The 24,756-nt window shown below is 34.0% G+C and overlaps 1 pseudogene; it reads right to left on the bottom strand.

The window, feature by feature from the left end:
• Positions 1-7,880: 7,880 nt before the first annotated feature.
• On the bottom strand, positions 7,881-8,450 carry LOC149241552 (pathogenesis-related protein PR-1 pseudogene; annotated as a pseudogene).
• Between the last annotated feature and the right edge of the window lie 16,306 nt (positions 8,451-24,756).

Here is a 24,756-nt window from a genome sequence, read left to right as displayed (position 1 = left end):
TATGTTACTAGAAAATGATCCATTCTACTTGTGATTTGGTGTTGCCCACCCCTGCAATTTTTCCAAGAGTGAATATCATTGAGTGTCTTGACATCCACTAGCCACAGATCTTGAATTATGTCATTGAACAAGGTAAAAGTTGGATCTAGTCTAGGAACCACTCCACTCTTCTTTGCCAAATCATGCATTGTATTAAAATCTCCACCAACTATCGAACTTGATTTATCTAATGAATATTTGATTCTAGAAAGCTTCCTTAGAAAGCCTTATTTTTGGAGCAGGGTATGAGGACTGTATACTACTGTGAGGTTAATCCATACATCCGAGCCTATACATCTAAATCAACCTATTAGATTGTTCATTGATCCTTACCATTTATAGAAATACACCCATATAGGATCCCAAACGATACCCAAACCTCCAGTTGTGCCACGAGCATCAATTGTGATAGTGAGACCATTTTTCCAATACTTAGCTAAGAATTTATGAAGCTTGTCGCTTGATAGTTTAATTTTTTGCAACAAAACAATCTTTAGGTTTCTTTACTTATTTGCAATTTTAGGTATCAGAGCTTACCTGGGTTTTTTAGGCCCTAATGTTCTAGGAGGTGATCTTCTTCAGTTAACTAATGAGGTGTGAGGGAACTAATTTATGAGTTGACTCATTTACCTTGAATTCAGGAGGAACTACTTAGAAGTTTTGTGATCATACCTCCCTCATTCCACTAGTGCTAGTTCAGATTGTGAGGAACTCTATTGGCCATGTTCCTTACCAGTGAGGGTGTGGTTTGGATCCCTGCCCCACTAGGATAATATAATACACCATTGGTTGAATGGGTTCCATAAGTGGTCCACCTGGTTGGAAGGCATGTCATTCATATCCTCCTTTAACCAGACCCTAAAGAATTCAAGCATTTTGTTTCATCAAGATTGAGACAATATTGCTTCTCTTCTACTTCTAGGAGTTTTCTTGTTTGCACTAACACCTCTTTAAATCTTGAATATTATTATATCCTCCAGAGTTTTCCATTTAGGATTGGTATTTTCTCCACCTGACATTGGTTGTGTTGCCTCCTTTATTTGAATAACCATTTGTGTGTCCTTTGGATCAATTGATTCACCACTCTCCATATTTCCAGGGGATACAAATGATTTTTCCCCCAATAGTTGTTGAGCATTGCTAGGTTTTTATATTTATTGGACTTGTGTCACCATAGCTTGAGGATGGTTCGAAGCTTGCGATATAGAACTAGGCTGAGGTAGTAATGTTAGACAACTAATCCTCGGGATTAAGCTTGGGTCAGCTTGAGTAGTTATTGGAGTCCAAGAAGACCCAAAAGCTAATTTAAATGTTTAATGTATGTATTAATATGTATACATTGTACATCATTGATTGAGATAGTCATTTAATAAATAGTTTATTTGGTTTCTAGTTTGATTGTCTTATAGTGGTATCAATTTGAGCCACAATTTTGTGTGGCCTTCTTTTGTGCTCATTGTTTTGGCTTGCCATGGTTTGTGTAAGTGGAAATCTGGGAAACAAATTTTTTTTTTATTAGTTCCATCCATAACTACTGTTGAGATCGTATAATAGATGTTGCGTATTGAAGGTGTGTACTAGATCATGATATGCCTAGTTTGGAGTTAACGATTTTTCATAGCATGTTTATAATGATTTTTTTGGACAATCCACACTAGGGTCATTGACATGTGGCTACAGATGAAGTAAATGAAGACAAATATATCTAAAAGCTACACTAGTTTATATCTAGATGTAGACGATAATAATGGAGCAGAAGTGTGGTAGTTGGTCTGTAGTTTAGGCACTAATATTTTGTTGGGGTTTTTTGCGAATTTCCACTAGGATTCGATCTATAGTGGGCCTCCCATCGTAGCGAAAACTCATCCCTTGATTTATAGCTTCGAGTACCTTCACCCTATGTCATTTCCTGGATATTTGAAGTGGAGTTTAATATAGTTGGATGGTGAAGAACAATAGTTTGTGTGTGTTTTACAAATGAATTCTTTTGTAGAAATGATATGTTTTAATATCCAGAAAGTGAAAAACGACTGAGTGGGACATACAGTGTTATGTTGTGGTAAATTTATTGCAAAATTGAGACCGATTATGCTACATTGACAAGATTTTGTGTGATTTAAGTTGTAGTATTTAGAATGCTTGAGGTTGCAGTCATAGACTTATTGAAAAAAATTCACAAATTTAGATAGTGGCCTCCAAATTTTCTACACCATAAGCAACAAAACCCTCTCAGCTCTCAACAAGGACATTAATAATGAGTTCATATTGAGGATTGAAGCGTTTCAAGGTGAGATGCCAAGTTGGAATCTGCATGGACGACTGTAGAAACAACCAGTAGTAACAATGTTTGTTTTTTATTTGAGAAGATAGACGCAGATTAGACTAACCATATTTTTGCACTTACTTGTTCAGTCTATTGTGAATGACAATTAGATGGATATGTTTTCTTTAACGACCTTTTCTAGGTCAGTACCTCAAGTTTAGCTCCCACTTTGTGTTGCTAGGAGGGAGCCACACGTCACTGAATGAAGGTCAAAAAGGAAAGGCGCAAGCGTTTGACCAAAACAAATGAAAACACATGAATTCACAAAATTTCACGGAGTTGGAGTTCTAGAGAATTCAATGGAAACGATTGTGATCCGGCCAAAGGATTTGGCTGGTAAGGCCCCTATTGTAATACGTTGAAAATTGTTGAAGAAGAATTGTGAGCACTCTTTACTCTCTTTTGGACTTGGTGTTTCTATAGAATTCCAAGACAAATGTCTAGATGCGGTCCTCCTCTGCCCATTTAAAGTTTTTTTTGCCTTTATGTGACTTGAAGAAATTGGAATTGGAAGAACACATTTTTTTCTTCAATTTCAGTAATAGAATATCAGTTAATGTGTTGAAGTACTATGTTTCGATGGTGCATGAGAAACTCTACAAGTCGTAACTCTTGGTGCTATTGTAGTTATGTTTTTTTGTTGTTCCAAATAACATCTTAGACCTTAAATGTTCAAAATAGGTGCATGCTGTGAGTATCTTAGTGGTCATTAGATATTGTTGGAAATTACAGAATTTTGTTAGATATCATTGGCAATTGACATAATTTTATTTGATTTAGAAAGGTTGTTTGTGTGGATCAAGGGGCGGAGCATGTTTTGAGAAGGTATTGTTGTTGGAAAATTTTATATATTTATTTGGTATATTGAAGGTCACAAGTTCAAATCCTTGACAAGATAATTTTAGAAGATTTTTTTGTGTTTTTTATCACAAAATTTGTTAAAGTTGAAAAGTCAAAGTTTGAATTGAAGATTCGAAGTTAAATTTATGGTTTCAAAGTTTAATTAAAAGTGTATCATCAATTTTGTAGATGGGTGCATGATCAGTTGTACCCGACACCTGGTTAAATCATCGTAAAATTGTTTGTATTGGATGCATTTTCAGTGGTAGCCGACACCCCCTTTTCAAAGTTGATTGCTAGAGAAAATGGCCAAACTCGATGATTTGTTACAGTTATTAAACAATTTAATGTCATCTACTATTCATAACTATGTCCAAGTCAGAAAGGACATGCTCTTTGACATCTAATCATGTTTGCAAAATGCTAAAAGAAAAATTGAATTCTGGGAGCTAGAGTCCCAGTTTTAGCGAGATGAACTACATGAATTACAAAAGACGAATTATGAACCTGTTATTTTTCAGAACAATAGTTTGTTTGAGCCTGATCATTAGTCAGAGAATGATTAGAAAAATGAAGTGATTTCAGTGGAAAATTTGGATGCGGTTAGAAAGTCTTATATGAAACCTTTTATGAGACCATGGGAAGAAATTAAACACAATTAACATAGAACTTGTTTGGGTTATAACAAGGATATTCTAGTTGTATATTTTCATATTCCATATCTTTTTAAACCTATACAATTCCAAAGTGTTGGATTTCCGGATGGTCTTGTTCCAGAACAAGTTGATCGATGCTAACAATGTTAAAGAGTTAGACATGTGAAAGATCAATGTTTTGATCTTCACCCATGTCAGCATTGTGGAAAGTGTAGTCACCATACAAATAGATGTTCCAAAAAGAATACTACTATAAATAGAAGCTAAATTTCAGATGGATTGCTTCTTGGGATTGGATGAAAACAACCAAGAAGATTTACAAGTCATACCGAAGAATATGTTCGAGAGTGATGACTAGCCTTGTAGTAATGAATAATACTTCTCACCCTATATCCGACAAGGTGAGAATTGTTGATAGTTTGCTACATGTTCGAGTTCGAGATGTCAAGCGAGCCTGAGCTAGAGTTGAGTTGATTGAGTTGTTTGTGAATGAGCACTTCCATATTTGGAATTGTTTGAGGAACTGTTGTGATAGTTCTAGAGGGAACTGCAGAAATAGTTCCAAAATTTTTGGTCATCTTAAAACCACATTTTTTAATTGTTCTGAGAATTGTTATGAAGGTTCTAGACTTGGTGTTGGTTGAGACCTTGAGTTCTCCCATATTGGGTTGTGGTCATTCTTAAAGACCATTTCTCGAGAGACATTCAACTCTTGGTTGAGATGCATTTTTTGAGTTTTGAACTCTCATTCTTGGACTTTGTTACATCCCTTCAGATTAAGGGGGGAATGTTAGACAACTATCTTTGGTTAGTTTGAGTAGTTATTGGAGTCCAAGAAGACCCGAGAACTAATTTAACTATTTGTTGTATGCATTAATATGTACACATTGTACATCTTTGATTGAGATAATCATTTCACTGAGAGGCACATTCTACAACCCAGTATGATGTGTAAGCATGTCCGTTTATCATCAAATTTGAAATTTTTATCATGTCGACCAAAATAAAAAATAAAAGTCTAAAAATAAAAACAATTTATTTATATTTTTATATAGTTATTCAAATTCAATGTATATGATAAAATAACTATTAAACACATAAGATAATTGTATTGTAATATTTTTTCATATACATTGAATTTTAATGGATCTTAAATTTACCTACAACAAAAATTTAACACATTAAAATTCCAATTTTCGTAAATTTTTAAACATATTTACTATTTACTAAAGTCAATATCATTTCATAAAATAAAATAAAAAGGTTATTTCAACACAAAGAATCGAAAACCTTGCTCCTAATTTTTTTAATATTTCTTTTAATTAAATATTTGTAAAATGAATCAAGGTAGACCATATCCTATGGGTATATTAAATCTATAAAGACATAAATATTTCCAAATCAAAGTTGTAATATTTGAATTTTTTTTTATCGTGCTATGTAAAAAATATTAAAAAATTGAATATTAATATTAATATATTAAAATATTAATATTATAAATTTAATAACTTAGGGTTAATATAATATTAAATTTGTTATATTATAATATGTATTAATATGTCATGATATATATTAAATCTAGATATATATGGGAGGGAAGAACGAAGACAAAGTGATAGAGGTGGAGAGATAGAGGGAGTGAGAGAAAGGGAGATAAAGGGAGAGAGAGGAAGGATGAGAGAAGACTTACGAGACATGAGGAGAGAGGCAAGAAGAGAGAGATAGGGAGAGGGAGAGATAGATACATATGTAGGAAGAAAACATGTATTTTTGGGGAGGGGGTAGGTGAGTTAGAGAGACAAGGAAGGAGAGATGGAGGGAGATATAGATATAGATGGAGGGGTGAGAGAGGGAAGAATAATTCTTGCATTGGATGCATTAATTTCAGTGTAAATGGTTATTTCTAATCCTATTTAATTTCTTACATTGAAGGAGATAAACTAAAAGACATGTGAAAGGTGGAACGAAGAGAGAGAGAAGGGCAAGAGAGAAAGAGGGAGATAGAAATATGGATGGGGGAGAGAGGGGGAGAGAGATAAGGATTGAGGGAGGGAGATAATGAGAGAGAGCATGCGCGAGAGAGACAGAGAGAAAGAGAGAGATGGGAGAAGAGAGAGGGAGAAAACAGAGATGGATTTACAAGGGGAGAGAGGGAGGGAAGAAAAAATACATACAAAGAGAAAAGCTAAGGGAGAGAGGAGGGGTGAAAAGCAAGATATGGAGAGAGAGAGTGTGTGTGTGTATGTTTGGGGTGAGATAGGGAGAAAAAGAAGGAGATATGGAGGGAGATATAAATGGAGGGGGGAGAGAGGGAAGAAGATTTATTGCACTAAACACATTGAATTCATGGTATATGGCGATTTCTAATCCTATTTTATTGCTTGGACTAGATGCATTAATTTCAGTGTAGATGTTTATTTCTCATAATATTTGATTACTTGCACTAGTTGCATTGATTTCAGTGTAGATGTTGATTTCTAATCCTATTTGATTGCTTGCACTATATGCATTGATTTCATTGTAGATGTTTTTTAATTCTATTTGATTTCTTTCACTAAATACATTGATTTCAGTGCAGATGTTGATTTCTAATTCTATTTGATTGCTTGCACTATATGCATTAATTTCGATGTAGATGGTGATTTCTAATTCTATTTGATTGCTTCCACAAGATGCATTGATTTCAGTGTGGATTGTGATTTCTAATCCTAATTGATTGCTTGCACTAGATGCACTGATTTTAGTGTAGATGATGATTTCTAATCTTATTTGACCACATTCACTAGATGTATTGATTTTAGTGTAGATGTTGTTTTCTAATCGTATTTGTTGTTTGAAATACACATGCTCGTAATCTAACGGATGTCTTTAGATTGAATCGTGATACTCCAGATCTATTGATTTTACGAGTGGCTGCGAGAGGTTCATGTGAATGCATATCCAGGCATATCCTACACGTCTCCTCCTTTTAGTGACTTATGAGATCTTGACAAACCAGAAATCTTGTGGTAGCAAGAATATGCAGACCCAAACTGAGGCTCCCATATATTGTTCTTTCTCTGGTAACCATGCTCGCTGAGTCTAACGTGGGGTGGAGGTTGATTAAAGCCATGTGTTAAACTTCAACATTCTTTTCAATGATTTTTTCGTGGTCTCATTTCTAAATATGTAGTAAACAAGTGATATGGATTGCGTGAAGCACCCGATTGCGGTGACACGCTATCAACCAAAGCAAACCATTTGATTCCAATATGACAGGTGGTAATATAATTGATATTTTAAATTAAATATATTATTCTCTGATTTGAAACTCAAAAGGTTTGAATGCTTTTCATATATCATCCCTTGGATGATGTATTGAACCAAGAATATTCTCTTAAATCAAATAATGTCAGAGTATTTATTTGAAAATCAAAATTCCTTAAAAGCATCATTATTATATTATTAATATAATGATAATAAAAAAATATTATGAAAAAATATAAAATTATTTAATATTTCCATTGAAAATACAAAAATTACATATGAACTTGTACTCAGCACACAGTTAACTAAAGAAAGCAAAGGCATAGTCGATGTTTAAGTAGGGCCGTCTTAAACAAACACGCGAAACAAAAAGGAGACAAAAACCGTGGATTCACCAAACGTGAGCCATCCAAGTCTCCATAGGGCTGTGACAAGAACTCTCCAATTCATTTGACAAAACTTAATTGAAATGTATGCTTAAGAAAAACCGAAAATCACAAAAATCATTGACACATATCAAAAAAAAATTATTCAGATTATTCATCAATACAAATGGTGGAAATATCCAAAAATGCACACACGTTGCAAAAATTCTAATACGTAGATTTCAAGAAATTCAGATTGTCTCCTTTCCTTCAGGCCGCTTATGATCTCAAGGTAGACTTATTGGCCTGTCGCTAATTATTGGTACCTTCGCACAGAACTGCGTCAAGGTTACACAGACTACTATGGCTCCCTAAATTATTACTCAGAATGAGTATGAGGCCCAGACAGGTCTAATAAGGTTTCTCTCCGATGTAGTTTCCCGGTGGAAAGTAATTGCACGTCATGAAAATCTGACCGTTGTAGCAAACAACTCTTGCACAGCCCAGGCTTCTGGAGTTCTTCCACACTATCTGCGTGTAGTGGCCACACATCTCATCTCCGATGCACGAATTAGTTGTATAGTCGTAGTACTTTTTCTCGCTCACCCAGGCAAAAACTGCATCGTAGGGCTGCCAATTCTTTCCACTTCCCCAGAATATGTTCTCCCCGTACGGACCGTACGAATGCTTCAGTTCACAGTCACTGCGCCTCTGCTCTGCCCACCACCGTGCATAACTAGCAACATCCTCATCCCATACCAGTGGTGCCTCTCCGACCTGAGCCCTTGCCTGGTTCTGAGGAACCAAAAACTGTTGGGCTAAACTGCTTTCGTATGCAGTTGTTTTGTTGAAACTGAAAACCTTGCGTGGTGGTGGAGGGTGCGGTTCTGCCGGCGGCCATGATGCATCCACAACAAAAGGAAGCAGCAGCAAGTAAAGCAGACTCATGCAGATGACAATATTTAAAGAGACTCTTCTCATCGTTATGTGCATCGTTCAGTCAATCTGCCGTCCCAATTCGAATGAAATGCACTGAAATGTTCAAGGTACAGTTATAATACTATCAGAATCCTTGGAGATCTAGAATGTTGGTGGTGTCCGACAACTGAGCGAACCCATAAAACTTCCATCCATGTTCGAACGTGGGTAACCGTCCAAACGATCCCTGAATCTTTGTAGGTACTCTGTATTGAACCTTCTCGGTAGATAATTAAATCAGGATGTACAAATCGAAAACCAATAGCTCAAACCCAACGTGCACTACGTCCTTGCACGACGAGGTTTGTTTGTCCCCACCGGCCTTTGATTCGACGTTGAGCCTACCATCCACATATAAATCAGAATATAAGTCAATCACGAAATCGCTCGGCGTCTATTGAGAATCAAGTATCTTCCAAACAACCTTACGCAAGTATAAAAATAATTTAATATATCAAAATAATTTAGATTCCTCCTTATACTTCTGATCCGAACGCTACACTAACTTCCCAAAACGAAAAGTAATTACTTAAATTTGCATGTTTTTCTAAGAATGGTAGTTACGAAAGAATACAGTAATATGTACAAGTTTTGAAATAAAATATCTTCCGTCGTGGACTTATAGATAAACTCAGTATACTATATTTCTCTCTATTCTAAATATTTTTATTTCAAAATGTACAATCACATTTATAAAATTGTGATGCGTTTTTACAACAATATACATATCCATAACAATATACATATCCATATAAGCATGAGATGTAGGTTGATGAGGACTCTTCATCGGGTCATAAGTTGAAATCTCATTGGGATGAGTTGAGGATGTGAATCAATTTTTGGGGAATTAAGCTATCTTATGGAGCATCCAAGCTCAAATTTTATTGGAATTGGTTGAGGATGAGAGTCATCTTTTGGGGAATTAAACTATCCTATGGAGCATCCAAGCTTTACTTAGCGTCACACAATTGTCATGATAACATTCCACTAATATATAGATAATTGTTCTATTCAATGTTGGTTTGGCAAATAAAAATTCTTGTCATTATACATGAAATGTAAAATTATAACTATAATTATATATGTCTTCGTATATGTGGGGAAGGGGGAAATAATTTTTTTTATTATATTTTATTTAAGCTAGAATATACATATTACAACAAAACTATAAAATTTACGATAATACTAAATTTTCGTAGAGAAATCCAAGTAACATGAAAGTATTAAATATAATTCTAGAAGGCTTCTCGATACAATCAATAAGAATTAAAAAGAAAAAAAGTCATCAATAAATTAACCTCATTTATAAGCTTAGCACATCAAATGTCAAATTAAAATTATATGTGTGTGTGTGGAGATAATTTTGATTCATTATATTATATAAAATTAAAGTGGGGCAAGGATGGATAAATATCTATGGTCTTTCTCCACAACGAAAACTAGGGTTCAACCCTAGTTGGTTGCTTTCATTCTTTCCCCCTCTCAGGTCAACCTCCCTCTTCATTGGTGGCACCCCTTCTTTCTGCAAGATTAATTCTTCCATTTACTTCTGATGTTGTGCTTGGATTTCTTTCTCTATCCTTGTCCTCTCCTTCAGCTCTCATGGAAGCACAAAATCTCAAATCACTCTTTGCTTTTGGTAAAGGTATTATCTCTTTTAGAGATGTGGTAAACTCTGGATCTAGTTCTCTTCCTCCCATTGATGTGGTACATGAAGCCTCTATGACCACAATTATGATGGGGGTCAAGCTATTAGTAGTACATTGTGATTTTCGAAAAAAACTTTAGTTTGTAGATTCAATGGCCTCTGACCTTTCTTAGTTTACACTGACCAGTGGATCACAAGGAATGAGAAACCCCTTCTCTCTAATGAACTTAATATCTATCCTTTGGCTCGTGGTTGTTTGTGGTGATTTTCGAGGATTTAGAAGACATTAATGATATTTCCAATAATGGCTCCTAGTTTTAGGGTACCACGGGGCTTTTTATGTAGCCATGGTCCCCCTTCGATCCTCTTATAGCTTCAATTTCTTATGCTCAATTTTGGTCTAGGCTTCCAAATCTTCCCCTACAAATATAATGTGAAACAACATGAGTATTAAAGTTGTTGATTCCCAAGTAGTGGACAAAAATGAAGAAAGTGATAGTTTTCATAGTTGTAACCTTCTAAAATTCCACAAGATTCTAGGGAGAATAATGACCACCAAGAGATAATATGATTAGAGAAGGATGTTACACTACATGGGAAGATAAGGGTAAGCATGGCTAGAGAGAAATATATGTTAAGGAAGGAAAAATGAAATATTTTCATATTTAAAAATATCCTAGGTATTGAAAAAATGAGGTAGACCTTAAAAATATGATGGTATTAAAAATATATTTGTGAAAGAAATAATTAAATACCACTAAGTCAAAACATTTAAGACATTAGAGAAGCCTGAGGCTCAAGGGGAGTTGTTATGGCCGCAACTTACTAGTTGGGAGGAACATGCTTGGTCCTATTATATTCCCAATAATATAGATAAACAAAAAATTATTGTAGTCGGTTTTTTATTAGAATGGTTGTTTTGAAAATAAGATTCTAGTAACTACAATTTGGAATATAGGTGTTGTATTAGAAACAAATGAATATTAATACAAACACTAAGTATTTTTATGATTGCATGTAGTTGTTAAAAATAAATAAACCATGGATGTGTGTGGTTTTGATAGTAAAATAAATATAAGCACATATATTGTTTTATGGAAAATGAGGAATATAGGTGTTGTATTAGAAACAAATAAATATTAATACAAACACTAAGTATTTTTATGATTGCATGTGTGTGGTTTTGATAGTAAAATAAATATAAGCATATATATTGATTTATGGAAAATGAAATGTAGAATAGGTTCTCTTTGTTATGATGAATAATGGGAAAATAAGAATGAATTCCTTCTTTATAACAATGTCTTGATATTTTTGCATAGGAAAAGTATTAGTATGGTTGTAATAGGAATAAAAAAAAGTATAAATGTGAAAATTATTTATCTTACTGGGAATTATCATATGCTCTTACTAGAAAAACCATGTAAGCTTAGTAATTTTTTGAGTTTATATGGAGAATTACAAAATCATTTACCTTCATATTCCACCACTAGCTTCTATAAGTTATAGGGACAGATATTCTACAACTATCTATCTATCTGGGTTACAAAGGAAGATATTCCACAACTACTTTGCATAAGTTACAAAGGAATATTTAGAGCATGCGTTATGGTGAAGATTCAAAAGAAAGAATTAGTAAAGGAATCCAAGACATTATGAAACAAAAATAATTTCCAATAACAAATATAAATATATCGATGAATAGAACTCAAATATGAAAATCCGAGATGAAATATGTTTCGAAAATAACAATGGAACCAAAATGATTTACAAGGGGAAAATGTATTTTAGAGTTCATTTAAAAGAAAAATCAAACCATATATACAAAAAGGGTCTGGAAATATTTTCTATCGAAAAATTAATTCAGAATGTCTTAATAATCTAAAATGAGTTTCATAGCATACTCTAGAGTTAATTTGAGTACTATTTTTACAGTAAAGGGTACCAATTTAATATTGTACAACCCTTGAAAAGATAATATCATTACTAAGTACAGTGTATGAAAATAAATAACTTATAAAATAAGTGATGTATGAAGCGATCGTGGCAACCCTTCAGTGATGTTATCCTCCACTATTTATATATAATTCAAATAGAGGAAGTGATATGAAGGGGTATTCATACCTAAAGAAGAATATTTAGTGTATCCTTGAGAAACCATGAATTAGGTTATGAGAACATACGTGACACAATAGAAAGAAAAGATATTATTTGCATTGAATGCATATTCATATAAAAAACAAAATAAATGAAAAACAAACCTTTGGATAGAAAGGATTTACATTAGAGAATTACCTAAAGGGTCATTAATCGATTGTGGCTTTTGAATAATTTGTAGGGAAATTAGGAGTACATAGAGTTTTAGAAAATATATGAGATCATAAGTTAAAACAAGAAGGCGGGTTATACAGGGTTAGACCCTTTACTTAAGAAAACAAAAAAATGAATGTCATAGAAGAAGATACAAAAAATCGCTAGGTAATCAAGAGGAAATACAAAGGAATGCTCAGGTAAATTATCATTGTTAATACATGGTAGAATCTTTCAAGCCTAAGAAAATTGTCTCATCGATTTGATTTCGTCTTTCTTCAACAAGGGTTTTCTTCACTCCAAATCCAATGAATATTTTTTGGATTTCTAAGGTCATTTTCCACTGAAAGGCTTTGAGAGGGTACCTTGATAGAAATCCTTATTAAAATGAAAATTAACGACAAATAAATATACACATGTGATGGAAATGAAATTGATAAGGACATCGGACAGGAGTTCAAATACATATGGTTTTGAGCCCACATTCTCTTTGAAAAGCCAAACAAGTACTAACCTTATGGATGCTTTGAGCCAAGTATGCCAAAAATTAATGATAGGGACCACATCTAAGAAAATATCTCCTAGAAAAAACAATTAGTTTCAAAATTACTGCAAGCAAATGTTGTTTAGTAGAATAAATTTTAGTAACTAAGGAAATAATTGGAAAATTAAGAAAACATGTTGTTTAGTGTGAGGTTGTTAAGAGAAAGAGGTTCCTGTAAAAATTTAAAAAAATACCCTATTGAAATGATGTCAGTACACTATAAGAAGAAAAAATCCCTCAAGAAACCTTGAGAAAGAAATTTACGGGAAAAGCCCTCTTTTGAAAGGGAAAATCTAACAGTCGTCAAAACAAACAAATAAACCCAAAGTTCAAGTATCCAACCTAAGAATATGGAATATATAATGATAATCCTCATCGCTCCCCTTGAGAATTTATTCCCCCTACACAAGTCTAGACCAGAAAAACGTTTTTAGTTAGAAAGCAGATGGTGGATAACTTGTAAGATGATAATTTGTTAGTTTGAATTGAACACTTTGTCTAAACCAATTATGTTGAAAACCTTGGAATTGGAAGTAATAGACAAACAGTTAAGGAAATAGATGATGATTTCCTGCTATATACTATTCAAATAATTTCCAGAGTGAGGACTAGAGCTAAATAACTTTAATATCTAAGGAAGAAAATTGTAGTGTTAAACCCTAGCTATCATTGCAGGAAATTTAGTGTTCAAGGGAAGATAAAATTCCATACGGCTTGACCCAAAGGCATAGTCATGGTGTTGAGAATGTACACCCTCCATAAACATAGAGCATTCACATTTACCAAATAAATAATAATTTGCAGAGTTGAAACCATAGTGGAAAGCCTGACTACATGGCTAAACACGAAGTGAAATGGAAAGGCAAAGAGGGTAGTCATTCCGGCCAAATTACCCTATGAGAAATCATCATCATTGAAATCTTCTTCAAAATTAGGATGGTTTATCTTTCACAATGTCACGTGAGCTAGTAAATGTGGAGAGTTGCATGCTAGATAGATTGACAAGGGACCATACCCTATGAACTCCATGTGTGGGCTAAGAGATATAAGGGAGGATACAGTCTCAAATGACCAAGTAAATATTGAAAATAATAATATAAGTGTGGAATTCTAGAAATATATGCATATCTTACTTATTATGGACTCTAAGGTTCAAAATCCATACCTTATTGCAACATCTTATTTATATATAAGTTATTTTCATAAGAGTTAGGAAAACAAAGCATGATGAAAAATTGATTCTATAATAATATGGTCAAACGAAAATATACAATAACATGTAATATAATGGTTTTGAATGGATGATTTTTTTTTCTTATAAGTCTCGAGATTCAACTCAAGGTAGCACTAAAAAAATAAAAAAAGAAATCATAAAAGTAATAGATTGATCTACGTAATAAAAGAGAGGTCTGGTTAAGGAATATCTTTTTTATACTGTGACAACAATAATATGTCAATGTGTAATTAGTAAGGGAAAAATGTAAATATTTTTGTGCTTAAATAGGAGGTACATTATATCTCTACTACTTACCTTGCCTCTTTGTAGCTCCTTCCATGGAGGGTTATGCATGACTCACCTTAGTGAATTTCTGCTAGGTCTTATCACAATCAACTTTCTCATCTCTAGTAGTTGAGATTCGGTTGCAATATTGTATGGTTTTACATTGCTTATCTACGTTCCATCCATCCCTCTAGTTGGAAATTCTAGGCATGTTATCTACATCTATAGACTCATCATCTTAGCATGTAAGTTAGAATACTAGGTTAGAAGCACAAGGAAACAACAATGTTTCCACTATCTCCTACAAAATTCAAATGCTAGTAGAATTGCCTAGTTTGAAAATCTTAGGTTTGATGTAACAACCCTTGTGAATAAGTTTTTAAAAGACTTTTATGAGTTTAAATTGGAGATATGGTTGAAAAGGAAAAATATAAAAAGTAAATATTTCATTAGAATCTCAATATTTATTTTGTTAATAAAAATAAACTATTTCATGGATTATTGTTTTTGGAAATATATTAGAGGCTATCATGTCAGATATTAAACTCCTAACTTCCACTAAAATAGTTGGAATCAGTTATGCCCAAGAAGGGCCATAAAAGAAAGACAACAAAAGAGAAAAAAGATCCTAAATTCTTCCCACGGAGGGTACTATTGGTTGAGAAGACCACCAAAACAATACTTGACTATAGATAAATGTCATGGGTTGAAGTTGTATTAAAGAGAATTGTGGGAGATAAAGGTACTCTGAACAAAAAGAAAGGTGCAAGTGGGAGAGAAAGACTAGACCTGAATCCATAATTAGAAGGACATTTCTTGGGTTAAGGAGATGGAAGTTGTGAAAGATTATTGAGTTTTTTTCTTGATAGGAAGGATACTAGAGCTTGGGGAAACTACTAGAACTATAGTTCAATGGCTGGTAGGAACGTGGAAGCCTCTAATCTATTTCTAGGAATTATAGATAAGAATATGACTATTTCTGAAATATGTATTAATTATGTATAGTATAAAGTTCATAACTACGAATGTATTACCGTGTTATGAATGTATGATACCATTGTGTGTATTCATGTATTTGTGTGGTTATTACTATCAATGATCTCTATGGGAAAATATATACATTTCTCTTTGTAAGGTTTTATGTAGGAGGACAAGGAGCTAGTGATTGAAGACTTGAAATAGGGTATCTTAAAATTTAAGCCTTAAATGACCTTTGAATGTAGAATTTTGAGTGAGGGAACCCTAATTAGGATCTCAACATTGATATATAATGTACAGGTGGATATGAAAATAGGGAAGCCAAAGAAAGTTGGATATATTAGATATTATTAAGAAAGCAATAAATAATTACATATGAATAATCAGTCTCAAATGGTTAGTGTATTTCACTTGTTTGTAATTTTGTATACATATCTAATTTGTAGAAAAGGGAAAGAATTATAGAAAAAAAAAATCAGTTGAATAAGATTAGAATTGGAGCCAATGTTAGTATATTATAGGTTCTGGTTGAAAGGAGGAAAGCTCATCGACCAGCCAAGACATATAGTCCTTCACTATAATAATTTTAAGGCTCTAAAAAAGACCTTAGTTAACCACCCATGAAATGAGTCTACCAAGCCATCCGACCTATAAAGTTGCTTTGAAATTGAAAGAAATAACTATACTTTATGCACGTATATGTATGCATAGTAACAACAAACCTATTTTACATTGAAAAAGTGGCATAGATATATTTCAAAGCATGTCAAAAGCATTTGCAAGAAATTCATTTTACGCATGTATAAAAAAATAGAGGAAAAAATATATCCAACATTGTCATAAACCCATAGTCTTTACAATAATAATAATTAATAGCAGAGTAAAAGAACTAAACTAAGTATAGTCATTCTATGAAAAAGGAATTGTAACATTGCGGCCGTACAAGGTTCGATTGTAATCAAAATAAAAGATTTATGAGATAACGCTATCGGCAATATAGGGGAAATCTCGATAAAAAAATTACAATGATTTAGGTTATAGATGTCAGGATTTTTTCCATGTATCTGAGCACCAACTGTAAGGAAAAGTACACAAATTAAATAGGAAAATCCCTAACTTGTTACGGTTTTCCATTTTATAAGCCCTTGTAAAGTTATGCATCTCAACGAGACAAGGCCAAACACATGAATAATTGTCTCTAGACCTACATGAGGCACAAAAAAGGATGATTACCTGGAATATAGCGAAAATGAGTAACCCCACAAGGAAATGAAACTTGCATGTGTTTTTTGAATGAAACCACAAATATCATCAAGTGATAACTTGAAAGCATGAATACCCATAGTCATACTTTGGGTTGTGAATAAATCATAACAAGAATAATTATCAAAGAAATTTCATTTCAAACTAGTGTCTTACCTTGGACATGGCGAAGTGAAGATTTTCGTGCAACGTTTTTAAAACAAGAGCAAGGTTTTCACTTTGTCAATATACTAAAACTATAGAGAGAAACCCTATTAGTGAAACCCTTCTCGTAAATGATAAAAAAGAGTTTTGTTTTAAGTATTGGGTTTCTAGCCTAATAATTTTCTTGCCAAAAAGGTCAAGAAGGGATGTTGCGACAACAGTGACATAAAAGGTTTGTGTTTTCATGCCTAAATCACCAAAACAAAGCCACAATTTCTCTGAAAAGAATACAAACATAAAAATTAGAAGTCTAACCCTATGTCGAATCCACGCCTATAATTATAACTAAGAGAATAAATAGAAAAAAATAAATAACAGGGAAGTATAGGGTCAGTATGGGCCTGGTTCAAGAATCCTGCCTCTCTCGGTGGACATGGAATTTCTCCTCATAAAAATACTCATGAAAATAAATATACTCATGAAAATCAATATACAGAGGAATCCTTGTAGATGCATGGTCATGCCTCCTTTTTTCTTAGATTTATCTCATGTTCGCAGAGCCCTACTCTTGACCAAGTCCAAACACAAATGACATTGCAGCAAAGGAGTAGTGGGTAGATGGTTACACTCATAGTGCCATGAATCATCCATGATGTTGATTGTTTTTGGGATGAACACCACTATTGACAAGGGAAAATCATGTGGTTAGGGATGTGGTTAGGGTTTGGTCCAACATACAGACTTCTACCATGTGGATCGATCCCATGGACCATCTCCCATATAAACTTTGCATAAGAGTAATACACGACGAGGGAACTCCCACTATTTATTTGATTAAGAAAATTACATATATGTATATAACAACCCACAATATTATACTAAGGTAGATAAAGTAAGAATGAAATATTAGACTCAGAGTATAATTATCGTAAAGCCATCACAATAATATATGGTGCATGGTGATATATGTTGGAATAAGGAATTAATGAGGGGGTCAATTAGTAATTAATTTTTTTAAACTTTTAATCCCAATTCTTGTTTTGTCTTTTGACCTAGAAATTAGTCATGTGAACACTCAAAACTAAATAGATAAGCAACAAATTGAATAATTCACATGAACACACATAATTAACATGAGCAACATACATATATGGACATAGATATTTAACATGGAAACCTGAAAGGGAAAAACCAAAAATCTGTTTGATATTATTATATAATCTTATCTCCTACTCAATTACATCAATTTGTTTATGGGAACACAGTCACGAGAGGCTTCAACTACCTCCAAATTAGTAAGTTGAAAATTTCCAAGAGGCTCCAACCTCTTATAAATGTCAGCCATAAATTGCTTCAGCTAACTGTTCTATTTTTGATACACTTTTTAGAGTAATAATAGTGGCCTACTTTTATTACATAAAATCATAAAGAACCTAAGTTGATGTCTCTTATAAATCCTTCCTCTATCCTCTATCCACGCACTCAGCTGGCCCCTACTATGAACTGTCAACTCTACTACAAACCCTACTTTTCACTTCACCACCTCAACATAAGCACCCCTAAATTTTCACTCTACTAGCAGGTGCCACAACTCTACACTTTCTTCGCCACAACTCTACACTTTCTTCTCATCCCACATATAGTCAGCACATTCTAATCTCAAGCTACTCTCTTAAACAATCACACTCTCAAAACTTTTGTCACACTCTCTAACTCAATATTTCAGAGTTTGTGTTCCTCTCCTACACATAGAGTAGCCCTCAAAACAACAGCATCACACCCTCAACACTTTTGTCACACTCTCTAACTCAATATTTCAGATTTTGTGTTCCTCTCCTACACATAGAATGATGTAGTCTATCAACTCATCATTCATCCCACAAGTTCTTCAGTATGGTTCACTCATATTCAATAAAGAACATGAGTATGGGCACTCTTCACCAAATCACATGGCACTGTAATACTCTCTAGATATGTGCTCTAGATATGTTAGCATGATATCTGAGATATTAGTTACACAACATTGCTCTCCTTTCTTATCGAATCATTTAATAGGGGCTAAAAGAGTTTTTTTAAGTTATATTATAATATATATATTACATGGTAATTTTTATTCCATATTTTGGCCAACCAAGGGAAACAAATTAAGTGTGGGATGGAGAAATAGAGGTAGTAAGAGTAGGAATATTTTTTCCTCTTTGCGTCATTGCTACTGCTAGCTGCTCTACGAATTGGCTTCCCAAACCATTTCTACTATTCGATTTAACATTTGATTACACATGAATTATGGTCAGAGTATTATCAGATGCAACTTTGTTTGGTATGATACCAAGATGAAGGAAATCACAGACTTTCAACAAAAGGAGATGAGCTCTTTACAAGCTATGATGAAGTTGAAGAGAGCTTCGATGAAATATGATACACGAGAATATTCTTAGAGGTATCTACACCAATGGGTTTGAGAATCCATCTACGATTCAATAGGGGAGGATAATGTTTTTTTACAAGGGTCTTGATGTGGTACAGCAGGCCAAATCTGGAATGGGCAAGAAAGTAACTTTTTGTTCTCGAATTCTATAGCAACTCGCCTATGGCTTGATGGGTTTTTTTCCCACCCAAGATCTTGGGAATCAAATCTAAATTGTCATATGCGCTCTCTTGGATTACTTTCAGGTTAAAGTTCATGCCCGCGTAGTTAGAATTAGTGTTTTTGGTGATCAAAATATACTCATGAGTGGATTTAATGTTGTTGTCGGAACCCCAAGCCATGTGTTTGACATGTTACACAAGAACTCTCTTTGCCCTCATTACATCAAGATGTTTATGTTCGATGAAGCCGACAAAATTCTTTCCAGGGGTTTTAAGGACAGGATCTATGATTTTTTTTTTTCAAGAGCATGGAAGATTTCCTAAAGAGAAATAAATCATTGAGCGAGTTGGAAACATGGATCTGAATAGGCGAAGATTGAACCTTTGAGAAGGAATAAGAAGAAGAAATTGAATAAATCATTGAGCGAGTTGGAAACATGGATCTGAATAGGCGAAGATTGAACCTTTGAGAAAGAATAAGAAGAAGAAATTGAAGGAAAAAAAAGCAGGAAATAAAGGAGAAGAGACAACTCGAGAAACCCTCGGAAGTAGAAACCCCGTAGGAAACCGAGAAACCTTAGGAGACCACAAAACTTGAGGAGACTGAAAATGCCAATAAAAATTGGACTGCTGTATCGGATTGGGGCACCAAAAATCATTTTCAATCTACGGATTGTTGGGAACATTCACCAAACATAAAATTTCCTGAACCTTTTACTAAAGGGGACCATTTTTGAGAAGATTCTTCCGCGAAAATCACATAGAGATACTTTTGTGATTGTCTAGAAATATAGTCGTTGGATATTCTGCCCTATCTTTTTAATATGCAAAGCGAGATCTGTTCATTCAACTTGTCCTGAAGATGAACCACACTAGTTGGTTAGAAAGTGTCGACAAAAGTATCTCTATGTGATTTTCGCCAAAAAATCTTCTCAAACTTGATATGGATCACAGAGGCTTAAATTCAATAAAAGAGACCATCTACATCTTGTAAATATCAATCTAGAGCATAAGGTTGTTACGACTTTCAAAGATTTTTTGACGAGGTGTTAGGAGTACAAGTCCTTGGAAGAGAATGATGAAGAAGTTGAAGAGGAAGATGATGATGAAGTCGAACACATCAAAGGTGAATTGAATTGTCTGCCTGACTTCCTAAGCAGAGAATATTTAAATTAGAAAGACACTGGCATGGTGATAGTAATAGAGTGGGATGCTTCCCAACATACAAAGACTCTGAGAAGTATTTTTGGAACATAGAACTGGGAATAATATTGTTTCAGATGGAAACCAACATGGAAGTTAAGAAACACAAAAGTACTTGATGCAAATTTGTAACCTCCTTCGGATATTCAACACTTACTACTTGAAAGGAAAGTCTACCCCAAAGGTAGCAAATGGATGCACGACATGGTGTATGACAGATGTATGATGATCGAACATTTGGTTGAAGAATCCCTAAGCCAAAATTTTACAGATGTCACTATGATCTCAGCAGAAGGAAGCAACCAGAGGAGAATCTTCAACAAATATATTGCCATAAATCAGACTAGATGGCTGGAATGGTAAGACATGCAAGAAATGTGGCCATAGGGTAATCCAAGCACTATCTTCCCAGATAGCATTTATAACTTTTTAGACTACAAAACATTGTGGTGGGACATCATGAATGTAGATGGAAAAAACGAAACTCACTACACAAGAGTAAAATTTGGGGCCAAAGGGACCACACAAAGACAACGGTAAGGTGAATGGCTTCAACAATGGTGGAACAATTTCGGCCTCAACAAGACTACTATGAATCCTACTTTCTTCCAGTGTGACTTTCAATATGAATGTGACACTTGTGGATTTTTAACTGAATGTTGGCATTCTCCATGTAAAACATATTCAGGGTATATATCATAGCGTGTAAGCATTAATGTGCGCATTACGGTAATTTATTTAATGTTTAAAACCTCATGTCCATACGATTTTATGTTATTACACTGTACCAAACCCATTAATAAACATCGACATTTACAATGATTTTTCCATTTAATACTTATGTACATTTTATCGCGTTTTTCAAGGAGGTGACCTCTCCCCACCTTATGGCCTGTACGAGTCTGCATTATATTTGATATTTGTTTAAGCACCTAGCTAGTCTGCAACCTCATGACACCAGCTATCAGGCCTTCCATTTTCTGGCTACCAAGTGGTATTACTCTATTTCGTTGATGGAAGGGTTGAGATCTAGTTGTCGTCCTTGTTCTGATAGCTAAGACTATCCACTAGGAAGTTTTCTCTTCTTGCTTGGTCAGTTGTTCATAGACCACCCCTGAAACTTCACTCTACAAACCCTAACCTGTTGAGGGTATGTTCTGGTGAAAGGATCTCGTATCTATAGCTTCACTCCATAGTGAGTTCAACCAAAACATTCGACCTAATCATTGGAGCAGTCATACTCTACCAGCTAACACCTGAAATTCATCTTCCATCTATAGGCATGTATTTCTCTGTTACAACGTTTTGATTTAGTTCTCCTAGGGTTATAATTTCTCGTTTTAAATTTATTTGCTTAAATAATAATTTTTTTCATGCTTCTATCCATAGGTAATTCGACTATTATGCCCTCAGAATGCCTTTGGCACCGACGGAAATGGAACTCAGTCCCTCTAGACAGGTAATGGATTCAACCTTTTTAATTTTTTACAATTACTCTGAATTGTTCTTTCGGCACTGAGTTATCCCAACGTTTGTGTGGAGGTTAGTCTGGAACCAATGGGCTTGGATGGCTTCTTCCAACTCCAACATCCCAGCATCAAGTGGAACCCGAATTCCCTTGTGGCTGAATGAAATGGTATGGAAACATTCCTTAGGGATGGCATGCACCTTGAATGAAATGCTAAATCAGATGATTTTCCTTTGCTTTTTATTTTACGGAAACCCATGTGGTTGTAATTAAGTATGGGTAAAACCCTTGTTACTGAAGGGCATGATGTGTTTGTTTTGGAACGATTCTCCAGATAGTTCTTTCGACATTGGCACTAACTGAGGCTTGATTATCCACTCGGTTGTTTATTCCATAATATGAAATGTGTAAATTACTCTTTTACTATTAAAAGATTTAGTTTGTCTCATAATACCATTAATGCAGTACTTACACTCAAAGAATATCTTTACTTGTTCTACCTATATTGATTATAGAATTAGCAGGTGCTTATTTATCACTTGTATTGGAATTTGTTTAGTATCTGTTTTCTTGTGGACTACATAACAGAATTTATTATCTTACTTAGAATTTCTAGTGCAGTACGTTGAGGATGTATAATTGTTCTTAACCTTTCTATTAAGTATAAAAATTGTTTAGTATCTATTTTCTTATGGACTACATAATAGAATTTATCATCTTACTTAGACTCTCTAGTGCAGTACGTCGAGGATGTATAATTGTTCTTAACCTTTCTGTTAAGTATAAAAATTATTAATCATTCAAAACTTCTTCCTGGGTATCCCATTGGGACTGGCTGAGGAACAAATCTGGAATAGCACAATCATTCTTTTATTCCTATCCTTTAACAATATTAAATCCTTAATCTAGTTTTGTTGTAATTTTGGAACGAAACGACTTCCCTTTACTTGATTGACTGAGTTGTTTTACCACTTCAATATTTCATTTTTCTTTTCTTACTAGTCTGTAATGTATTAATCATTGCTACTCAATTTTTGGGTTGTATTTTAATTACAAACTCTACTCTTACTAAATAGTGGAAATGACTCCTCTACCATAATATTGAGGAGACTATAGAGATAGTTGTTTAAACAACCATTCATTTTCCCTATTCACACATTTCTTCCCGTAGGACAATCTTTCTTACACCTTCAAGAAATCTTAATTTACACAGAGTAATTTCTCCTATAATGTCCGATTTTATACAATCTTTTCTTGCTGCAATGTGGACTTTTTCAGGTAATTGTTTATTTACAAAGTAATCTTTTCTTTTACAGGGTAAAATTTTTACACAGTTATTTATTTCTATTATACGAACATTTCGAAGAAATCTTTATTTACACAGAAGTAATTTCTTTTACAATGCAACGAGCTTATACATTCATTCACTTTTTGCAATATAAATTTATTCAGAAAGAATTTCCACTAAATTGTAGTTTCACATCCTCAAGATGGTCTTGTTTTCCTGTTAGAAAGTAGTTTTGGTAGCAGCAGGTTTCTTTTAAAAAGTTCTAAGTGTGGTTTTAAGATAAACATCCTTTAGGTTAGGAAACAATTTTAGTAGCACAACAGGTCTATATAGGTTCATTTTATCATAGAAAAATCACCTCTTTCTACTATTTTCCGTAACTGCATTTACTTCATCGTATCCCTAAAAGGTAATTATCTAATTTAAATGGAAATATTTAACAAACATAACTATAGGAAGAATTTCTCATAACATATTTAATACAATAATCACTTAATTATAGACTATGCATTTGTTACTTATCTGTTGTTGGAAGATTGATTCTTATAGATGAAACGTCTCCACCCTTCCAATGAGAAATTAGCGATTATGTTCAATATTCTCCCCCCCAAGCTCCTCAATTCCTTCATCACAGTTTCTCAAGGCAGCAGTGAATTTGTTTTGGCCTCAGGACCCCATGTCCAGCGTACAAACACTTCCTTCCAGTAGGGAAGCTAATCTCAAAAAGTTTTCCCACTGAACTCTCGTTCAACTCTTGGAATCCCTTCCTCTTTTTCCAACCCCCTTCTCCTTCCCCTTTGCCCCCTTTTCTTGGAGGAAGAAGAGATGAGGGAATAACTATCTTTAACTGATAACTATCTGGTGAAATGAGAGTTACTAAGGTTCATCCATAATTCCTCAGATATTTCATAAATACAGTGTAAATTTTCATAAACAACTTAATTACTAAATGTTACTAAAAATAACACAATAACTAATTGTCACTAGTTTACTTATCCGTAATAGTAGAAATGTACAAAAAGTAAATCACAAGCCCGTGGATGTCACATCCCCCCCCCCAGTAGAACAACATCTCTGGTGTTCATTCTTCCATCTGCTCTTGAAATAGTCTGGGATATGCCTCCTACATAAAATCTTTATCTTCCCAAGTGGCTTCTTCTTGGCTGAAGTGCTTCCATTGCACTTTAACGTGGATGATAGCTCACCTCCACAACTTTACTTATCTCTGATCGAGTATTCATAGGGCCTTGACCATAAATTCTCCTTCCGGCTCAACCTGCCACAAGTACAATTGTCATATAATTGATACACTTATAAACTATTGTAACATATACATAGATGACAAGAGTTTTTATTCATATATTTTTTTATAC

Source organism: Pinus tabuliformis, chromosome 8 (assembly GCF_031772625.1).
Source record: "Pinus tabuliformis cultivar Carrire ecotype Pingquan chromosome 8, CPIR1, whole genome shotgun sequence".
NCBI lineage: Eukaryota > Viridiplantae > Streptophyta > Pinopsida > Pinales > Pinaceae > Pinus > Pinus tabuliformis.
The sequence above is the reverse complement of the archived record's forward strand: the minus strand, read 5'-3'. Positions and strand labels throughout refer to the sequence as shown.